Source organism: Lactuca saligna, chromosome 9, assembly GCF_052625555.1.
Source record: "Lactuca saligna cultivar CGN05327 chromosome 9, ASM5262555v1, whole genome shotgun sequence".
NCBI lineage: Eukaryota > Viridiplantae > Streptophyta > Magnoliopsida > Asterales > Asteraceae > Lactuca > Lactuca saligna.
The window spans coordinates 136,452,793-136,464,057 of NC_136425.1; positions in this window are offsets into that span (position 1 = coordinate 136,452,793).

The window sequence follows — 11,265 nt, forward strand, 5'->3', positions numbered from 1 at the left end:
AGTGGTATCAGTTAGTTCCGACTCCAGCTCATGGTTTTCATGGTTTCCGTTTGTACTAGGCTCCGACTCAATATTGGTACTAGGCGTATCGACATAAATATGACTTTCGTAATTCCCACCTTCACCTTCTTCTTCATCAAAAAAACATTGATATTTCATGAAAGTCATGTGTTTTCACTTCTTCGTTTTTCTCCCCTTGAAGGGAACATTCATGACCAAAGTATGGAATTGTTTCTTGAAATGCAACATCACGCGTGACATGAACCTTATTTTGGATAGGATCAAAACATCTATACCCTTTCTTTGCATCTGCATACCCAAGAAACATGCATCAAACTGACCTTGGCTCCAACTTTCCCACATTTTGTTGAACATATGTGGTACAATCAAATATGTGTGGTTCAAGATCATCACTTATTTGTATTCCTGTAAGGTCACGAAGCTTTTGTAATGGAGTTTTAAAATCTAGTACCTTTGATGGTGTTTGGTTTAAGAGATATGCAACTGATCGTAATGCTTCACCCTAAAATTTTCGAGGTACTTCCATATCAAAGAGAGAGGCTCGAACTATTTCGAGGAGTTGTCTGTTTGTCCTCTCAGCTGGTCTGTTTTGTTGGGGTGACTGAGCACATGAAGTTTGGTAGTGAATCAAGTTCGCCTTACAGAAATTCTTCATTTGATTGTTTATATACTCCCCCTATTATTGGATTGGAGTATTTGGATTCCCTCCTATACACAATTTTTATAGTATTGTATAGTTCTTCGAAAGCACTGAATACCTCCCCTTTGTGTTTAAGGAGTGATACCCATACCATACGAGTACTTTCATCAATAAAGGTTACAAAGTACTTTGCACCATCAGGAGTGGGTATAGGAGTAGGACCCCATACATCCGAGTGAATTTTCATAAATGGAACGGGAGTTTTATTATCACTAGAACCATATGAAATTTTCTTGTTTTTTGCTAACTCACAAATACCACACTTGAAATCACTATCTGTTACATTTGAAAATAAATTAGGTTTAAGCTTCCTACCTAGCCTACGATGCCATAACATTGCCACAAACTTATTTATTTCCACTACTCCTACATGATATGCTTGACATTGATGATTTTCTTCAAGATAATACAACCTGCCACACCTAGTACCATAGCTAAGAGTCTGATGAGTTTCCATATCCTGAAAGACACAATCATTTTTCCAAAAAATTACATAACAGTTTAGTGTTTCTATAATTTCGCTGACGGGTAGTAAATTTGAAGATAGTGAGGGAACTACAAGAACACAATCAAGATCCATAGATTTTGTTACTTTTACAGATCCTTCACCAACTACAGGTGCCATTTCCCCATTTGCGGTTTTAACATTTTCTTGTTTTGGAGTATGATACTTAATTAATTTTGTTGGATCATTCGCCATATGATCTGTTGCACCTGTATCAATTATCCACCTGTTACTTTGATTTTTTTGGTTACTAATGGACATACCCGTGTTTGTAGAAGTGTGAGCTTCTATAGGAGTAGTCGTTTCCTCAATTTGTGAAGACTTGACAGTAGCAGCTTGGCCAATCTTTTTTCTAGGTTTCTTTGTGAAATCCCACCACTCCCGGTAGCCAATAAGTTCATAGCATTTGGTTTTTGAGTGTCCATCTTCGCCACAGTAAGTACACGTAAGCGTATTTCCCTTGTTATTTCTTCCTTTGGTGTTCTGAGTTCGATTTCGTGAGGATAAATGCACCATGCTGTCAGGTTCTGGCTTGGGTTCCTCCATGGATTGTCTTTGACTATAGTCTTTGCGGATGTAGGCATACGATGATTCAAGATCGAGGGGTGGATCCTTCCTTAGGATTTTGCTCCTAGCCTGGTTAAAATCCTAATCCAGACCTGCTAGGAAAATGTGGACTCGAAATCTTGATAGAGTTTTTCTTGAGGGTATCGTAGAGTCCACAGTGTCCTCTTCAGGGGTTAATCGAGCATCAATTTCTTGGAAGATACTTACCAACTCGTTGTAGTAAGTTGGTAAGGATCTCCCACTATGACGAGTATTGAAGGACCTTCTGTTCAGTTCAAACAACTGGGTTTCATCGGATTCATCATAGAAGGTTTTTTTCACTGCTTCCCAGATTTCAGCCGCTGTTTGCAGACGAATAAATTAGCGCATTAGGGTTGGATTCATTGAGTCAACGAGGCAACTCTTGACCCTAGTGTTATTGATGATCCAGGTTTCGATCGCCTTTTCATTTGTTGTGGGTTTCGCTGATGTACCGGTAAGAAACCCCGATTTGCTACAAGCTCCGATACGCATCTTCATCGATTGAGACCACAAGGGGTAGTTTATGTCATCTAGAATGACTCCGGTAGGGAATGGGGCGTCCTGAATGTTCTGTACAATCACAGATGAGTTGGACGGTCCTGAAGAGTCGCCTTCGTTTCCCATGGTCCTTTAGTAATCTGATGATTCGATGATTTAGGATCTATTCTACTCTGATACCATGTAAAACTATGAGATCAGGAACAGAAATGGAGTAATTTCCAGTATGTTTTTATTGATCGGATGGTACATGTATATATACAATATAGAAGCTAACAAATTACCTACAATACAAGATACAACCATTAATCTAGGACTAGATAGAAATTACACAACAAATCTAATCTACTAAGCTCTCGCCAACATCACGCATAATCTTCAAGACACATAATCCCCCTTACCATCCCTAGACTTTACATGCTAGTTCTAATATAATAACCTAAACACATAAATTCTCTTTTTCTAGATTATGTCAACTACTCTAAAGTTTTCAAATACACTTAGAACGCATACTTTTTAAGTCTAAGAAGTAATATAGGTACATAGTTACATTAATCAAGGCATAAGTATATAAATTATTCAATTTATGGATCCCAATATCAACTAGTCATTGGTTTACTTCATCATTAAGAAATACCAAATAAGTCCTTATATCTTAAGACATACAAGTATGAAATGTGAGGGTTGACCTTCAAGGAATGTTCGATTACAAGTACTATGTTCTAAACATATACTTAAGCTTATGGTTTTAATTTTAAGCCTTAATCCTAGTACCTAATTCAATTACGCTAAATCTCTGCTACCAAAATGAAATGACCCTTGTGGCTAGTGGGAAATAGGTTATCCTTTAAAATCATTTGATCATTTTAATTTCTTTTAGTAGAATTTGGTCCCAAAACATTTAAAATCATATACTTTAGTTTATTTATATAAAAAAAGTGTTCCCCATTTCATATCATTACAAATCATAAGATGAGCCATGCATGTACGGGCTTCTAAATATCCAAAATCAAGCTAAAGGCCTTGAATCTATAATCTATAAGTACATGTCAAAATAGTGGGTTAGACTTGGGCAACCTAGTGAGTAATATTGAAATCTAACTTATGGAATGGAATTGTGTAACACCGTAATATTTTTCAAAATCTAAAATGATATGCTTATAAAACCTTTTTGGGGATTAACATGCATTTAATAAAAACTAGGTTCCACAAAAACATTTACGTTTAAAACATTGGGTGTTACCATTAAACACCAATAAAGTGTTATGGGGATCTCATCGCTTGAGCAATATATTTTTTCCATTACTTTCCATGCTTTTCATTACTTTCCTCGCTTTTAACATTCCATACATTAGTATCAAAATACCCATTTCAAAAGAAAAACATCTACATTTCAACACATTATCAAAACATCCGTTCTTCCAAAATATTCTTTGCTTCCGAAACGTTTTTGCTTTCAACACATTCTTTCATAACATTCATTTCTAAAGTATTTAACACTTTCATTCAAAACATTTCATATATCAAAGCATTGGTATTTCATTATCATAATATCATTTTTCCATGTATCTTAAAGTGGAGAAATGCCAACACGTACTCACCTCAATCACAAAAAGATTGGCTAGTCCTCTTCTAGTTTATTTCCTTATAGTAACACTCTCAAAAACCACGTATATAACATGTATAAAAGTCAATAAATAACCAAAATACCCTTCATAGCTTCCATTACAAAATTTTATTGCTTCAACTTATTCCTTATAAAAAAAATATGAATGTAGGCAAAACTTAGTGTAAATTCAATTCCGTAAGCAAAAGTTGAGAAAAATATGAAATTTCAAATTTTGGTCAGGCTCGGCACTCTAATCCCTACATGTGGGCCGCTTGACCATGCGAGTCACGTCTCGAGGCACCCCAAACATACCAAAAAACTCACTTTTTGAGGCTTAAACTTGCTTGGATGGTTTTAGTCTTTTAGGTAACCAATTATAACACCTTTAACAGTTTCCAAGCACTATTAGAGGATGGTTTATCATGTCAAAACATTCAACTTAAATCATTAATTCCTCAATCCAAATGCTAAGTTCATAATGCTTATAAACACTCAAATGAGAGGGTTAAAGCTCAAAAACACTCTTCAAGCTATATGAATTATTCTCAAATCATTTAATTCATAATTGAGTGTTGACAAGTACACAAAACCACAACCAATATCATTGTAATTACTTAATTATACAACGAAATCCTTAATTCCATTCCTTGTTCCCAAATTGCCCATGGGCCAAAATAATCACTGGAGCTAGAACTTTACTAGCATTCCTTGATGTTTATGTTCTAATGTCATCTTTATAGTGTTAATTAATTTTCATGAATGTCATTCACTTCTAATATGTCAATCATCATGTAGTTATCCATAGATATTCCAAAATGCCCTTATAGCCAAATATTCCATAAATTAAACTAAATATCATTTAATTCTTTATGTTTTTGCATTCAAATTATATTAGTATCAAATCATGTTCATGAGTATCATATGCTCATTAAATTCTTGTATACAAAGATTACATTGTTTTCATCACAATTTCCACCAAAAACAATACAAATCCATGTTTGTATATGATTCTACAATCATGGATGAACTTGAGAATTCCAATTCGATTTGTTGCTATCAAATATCATCTAGTTCATAGAATACAATCCCCTTTTATCATCAATTGCAATATTCCCAAGTTGGGTTTTCTAAGGTTCATGAAGATTTTTACCCCAAATCATCAAATCTATCAATGAGATTATTAGATTGATATTAGAACCATGGAACCACTCAAGTAGAGTTAGAAAACCAAACGGTACTCATTCAATCTCATAAAAATCGACTTTGGAGCTTTTCTTATTTTCAAAAAATTGATTTCTAGGTTGAAATGAAGAGAAATTATATCTTATTAGCCTTTGATTGCCTTCCTTATATATTGGATGCTTTAAAACTTGCTTAATTCACACCCTAGATGGTCAAAGATGAATAAATCACTCATTAGAGAGACCCTCCTTGAAAATCACGATTTGAAGAGAGTGTGAAGGTGAATGCATCTTGTTTCTTTCTTTTTTTCACCTTTAGTCCCTCAAGTTTACTTATTTTGGCAAAAATCCACCAAACTTCAATATTGGTGATTTCAAATTATGTTTTGACATAATAAGTCTTTCCTCATACATTTTATAAACTTGGTGGTCCATCTTCCTTCAATTGGGTCAACCCTTTGGTCAACTCACTTTGCCAAGTTGATGCTTTTGGCTCTTTAACTTTAAAGTGTGGTTATTTCCACTTTTAACTTTCTAAACTTCATATCAACTAATTATATGATTATTCCTTCTTGATTATCTATATAAATCATTTTTCATTTATCTAATTTATTAAGTTAAGAACCTAGTCTTAAATTTTTAGGATGTTACAAATTGGGAGTGAAGATTTCCAATGACTAAGTACTGATTCCTAGAAAAATATTTTTGAAACCCCTTTCAGAGAACCATTTCATTTATCTCAAACCATTCCAAAACATTTCAATAAGTAGTATTGTTAATAAAGAATTAGTATATGTTCAAATAAACAAAACAATACATATCAATATCAAAGAATTAGTATATGTTCAAACTTTTCCAAAATTCAAAATTTTATGGTTTAAACAAAATTATTATGGATATTGACCCTCATTTACTAAAAGTCGGTCCCACAAAAACATTTTAAATTAAAAGTTGGATGTTACCGTTAAGCATCATACAAACCATACCAAGCAAATAAGAATTACATCCATACAATAATTAAGAAACTTAACAAGTTTCACTCCATTCTCTATCTCATAACTTCTATTTCCATCTATTATCTTTCTTCTTTAATACAACCTGGGATACATGGCATTAAAAAAATACATAAGATAGTAATGTCTCATTACCTATGTGGGTTTGTAACCCGAAAACATTTATCACATTTTACATGAAGATTTCTTTCATTCATACCATAAAACATTTTTAATCTTTTTCATATCATAAAGCATTTTTAATCATTTTCATACCTTAAAGTATTTTCAATTATTTTCATACATAACATAACATGTCATACTATAAGTGTTCTTTCTTATCTTATCATTTAATAGCTTCTTTTCCATTTCCATTTCCAAGACCAAGGTGGAAAGAACAAATCAATCCACTAAGGCATCATTTCCAAGACTGAGGTAGAAAGAATAAATTCAATACACTATGGAATCATGATTAGGACATCTACTTCACTACAAGGAGGTAGCATCCCATCAGATTCATCTAGACCTCTTATGAGGCATCATGACCCGAGCAGTTTTCATTATTTGTTTATGTTCTTTCCTTTTTTACTTTCTTTTTAGCTTTCACTTTCCAACTATCAATACTCATATCATCACTTATAATAGCATAGTTTATTACGAAGATATACTTTGAAAAGACACATTTCACATATCAAACATTCGTTTCTTCCAAAATATTCTTTTCTTCAAAACGTTCTTACTTTTAAGAAATTCTTTCAAAACATTATTTTCAAAACCATTTAACACTGTCACTTTAAAACATTTCATATATCAAAGCATTTAGTTTCATTATCATAAAATCACTTTGATATTTGCATATTTAGTCTTATATTAAGCATATATATTTATCATTTGTTAGTTAATTTATTGCATATCATGGACAAAAGATACTTAAAAGTGTTTGAATTATGTTTTCAGTCCAAAGGTGAAGCTCGGAAGCAAAAGGAAGCATGAGAAGTGGTTGGGAGCTCGGGAATTGAACAAAGAAGAAAACCACCAAAAACAACACCTACTCAGCAAGTATGGTCGACTACTCGGCGAGTCCGGTCGAAGGATCGAGAAGATAAAGACTCCGTGACTTACCATGCACGGGAATCAAGTGATGGACTCGGCGAGTCGGTTCGCATCTATAAAACCGGCTGCCCAGATCGCCATTCATTATTCTGGAACCCTTGGGGAGAAGCAAGCTGCGAATTAGAGCCAAGAGAGATCTGAAGAACGAAGATACAACCTAGAATTCACTCCTGAATGACATTTGAGGCAAATTCTCATCATTCTACTTAATCTTTTGTTTTCCATTATGGCTAGACAATTAGAATTCGTTTTTATTGCTGTTACCTACCTCAATCATGAGCTAAAACTCTTAAACTTCTGTTTGGGGATACAATATTGATACTATGGTTTGATTTATGGTAGGATTAATTCAATATTGGTGATTTTGTTGATTTTGGCTTGTTAAAGAACTTTGTGTGTGAATAATAACTATTTTTCTGTTAATAGGAAGACAATTAAATAGTATGAACATATTTTAATTGTCAACCTCATATGCTTATGTGACCACTTCATCATATGACTAGGATTAATGAACATGAAACTATAATTAATAAGAAAAATGGGTAAATTCGTGTATGAGCTTGTGTGATGACCATCAACAAGAAGTTAACTAAAGGACCAAATTAGTTAGCTATTACAAGTCTAAATTAACCTGAATAAATAATCTAGTGAATTAAATTAAATTAGACAACTGATCACTGTTTGAGTTAGTTTGTTCTCTAAGGATTAGTGCAGCGAACGTGAATCTAATCACTTGAATATGTAACCAATAGAAAAATTAATCCATTTCACTATTACCATAATATCAACCATAGGGTCAATTAAGTTGAACTAAACAGAAGTCCTTCCTGTTACTGAATTTAGTTAAATCTTTGCTTGTCTAGTTTTTAGTTTAAGTAATAGTTAGTAAGTTTCTAGTCTTGTAAAACTAGAGAAAACCCCTTTTATTATTTAGATTTAGATCAAATTAGTTTTTTTAGTTTTAATTTACCGTTCCATGTGTTCGATACCCTACTTATTTAACTTTACCACAATTGTTAGGTCCACTGCCTTTGTGTGTTTATTTTATAATTAAAAGTAGGTTTAAAACTAGTTGAGTTCACACACCACACTTTTCCATGCACCCCAAAGTGGGAAAATTCCAACACATATTCACCTAGTTCTCCAATAAAGGTTACTACTCCCTTCTAGCTCAACTTCACAAGCAATCACCCTTTAGATACAGCCTATATAATATAGATATATGTCATTAAAATGAACAAAATGACCAAAATAACCCTCATGGGCTCCATTACTAAATTCTATTATCTCATATGATCCCTTATGTAAAAATATGAACATTGGCGAAAACCGTGTGTAAATCCGAGTCTGTATGCAAAAGTTACAAACATTTTATGTGAAATTGTTTAGGTTATTGCATGACACATGTAATGATTTTCCTTGCCATTACACGTCCACGTAGTGAGGTCTGCGCAGACAAAAACCTTGAATTTTCTCAATATAACACTCTACTTTGCATAATTCTTGAAGACCCTTTTCCCATTCACTTTGTACCATTTAGTTAGAACATCACACATGTTTCGAAGGTGTTTTATCATCTGAAAACACTCCAGTAATCCATAAAGTGCTCATTGAAACCTTTAAGATGATATCAATCCTCAAATTCCATAAGAAATACTAACTTGTCCATTGTTACCGTGAGCATTCCAAATTTTACAAAGTTTGTTCCCAACTTGTTGCATACTCAAATGAGTATTCCTAGGTACATTTTATCAGAAAAATTATCATTATAAACACCTAGTGTAATGTCCTATTTTCGCAAACAAAAATATTCATTTTTATTAAGGTAAAAATTTCCCAATTTATTAATCCATTATCTAAGTAAAACATTCAGTTTAAATTACATTTATTAAAAATCAAAGTATTGTAGAAACACGGAATCTTCAATGTTGTTGATGAGTGTGTATAGTCCTGCCTTCGCCTTCCAGCAATAACCGATGATACCTGAAACCATAAACAACTGGGTAAGCATAAAGCTTAGTGAGCTTCCCCCAAAATACCACCACTTAAAAATAATAACAAACAACATGCTTACAAAGCCTTCAGCCTGACGGGAACGCCCCACCGGCCTACAGAATATCTGGAACGCTCACAGAACCTTCAGCATGACTAGAATGCCTCATCGGTCCTTCAGCCTATCTGGACCGTTCTCTAGGCCTTCGGCCTAATTAGTACACCCATTAGGCTTGCAGTCTATTCGGGACGCCCTGGGTCTTTTAGCCTTCATTCTACATTGGTCTGCCTCAACCCAAACCACACCTCCCGAGCCTCTGTGCCTACGGATTACAGTCGGCCCACACTGGGTATCTTGGCCTACCACACAAAGCAGAACCACCTCAACCCAAACCAAATACAATATGTCGACATATAAACAATCAGGATCAAGTATGCACATAATAAACGCAAGCAAAAATCATGCATCTCACTACCGCCTACTCGTCCTCTCACATCATACAACCCTAATACCAGCTAACGTCCATGGAATGCATAACCATAAGTAACCAGAGGTGAGATAGAGACCCGAACAGATGGTGCTACTCTAGAGCCACAACCAAACAAGGAACAGGCAAGAGATCCTAGACCAAGAGTTTTCAAGCTGTCCTACATGACCACATACAATCCCTAAGGGCACTCCATAGATGATAACCAACAAGCACAGATAACATATAGTTCTATAGATTATTACCACAAATCAACATACTTAACACTAGGAGATAGATCTAACAGATCACTACAACATAGAAGCATACTCGATACCAGTACACAGATCTAACAAATCACTACATCATAGTAGCATACTCAATACAAGAACATAGATCTAACATATCACTACAACATAGTAGCATACTCAATATAAACAATCCAACGAATGTATGGACGTATAGACTAAGCGGTGATATAGTCACCCAGACAGATGCTCCCACTCTAGAATCACAACCAAATGAGCGACATGCTCCCACTCTAGAATCACAACCAAATGAGCAACATGCTCCCACTCAGACAGATGCTCCTACTCTAGAACCACAACCAAATGAGCAACATGCAAGAGAGCTTGGTTCAAGAGTCCTCAATCTATCCTACATGAGTATATATACAATCCCTAAGGTATCCCTATACTAACAGATAACCAAAACTAGTGGGCTGACATTGATGCCTTAGACCCACGGGTAGAGTGAGGCGAAAATCACCTCGATATGTGCGCAGATAACCACTATAGCAATGAAGGACTCTACAAGCTTCAATTCACTTCCAATCACGTACATGAAGATACTTGAGTCAATACCCAATCATAAGTCATAGTCACTTGCAATAGTGACCACCTCACATGAAATGACGATTAGGGTTAAGTGTTCCACACTTAACCCATTAGGGACTTATTCCGATAAGTCCATCACTCATATAAGACAATCATACAATATAGTCTGGTATGTTTCGTAATTCCACATCAACGGTCCAAAACTGTGGGTCCCGATAAGTCCCAAAGTATCGTTTCCAAGGTTAGGGTTTTCTAAGCCCTAGTTAGGGTTTCCGACCCAAATACGTGCCAACTAGGTATAAGGTTAGGTTTTTACATTAATTAGAGTTTAACAATCCAGGCACCATCTACTGTCACCCTGTGTAGTGGTTGTCGGCGGCGATGCATGGCGGCAGCAACCAGCTCACGGTGGTGATGGTGGTGGTTTCCGAGTCAAAATCGAGCAACAAGCACCCAATACATTAATTCATGCACAAAAGAACGTACACACACAGACACTCAACACGGCGACTGGTGGCGGCAGAAGGCGGAAGTAAGGTGACAGTCACCATGGTTGGCTGCCATGGTGGTTTCCTCGATTTTCCAGCCATCAACCACGCATACGAAGAGCAAAAACCCACTGTAAAACACACCAACATGCAAACACATAGAAACGCGCACATAGCAGGTCCCCTTCATGGTGGTGAATGTCGACCGGAGCAGCGAAAAGAAGGGTCGTACGATCGGCAACGACGACGGGCCAGCTGTTACAAGATAGAATGAA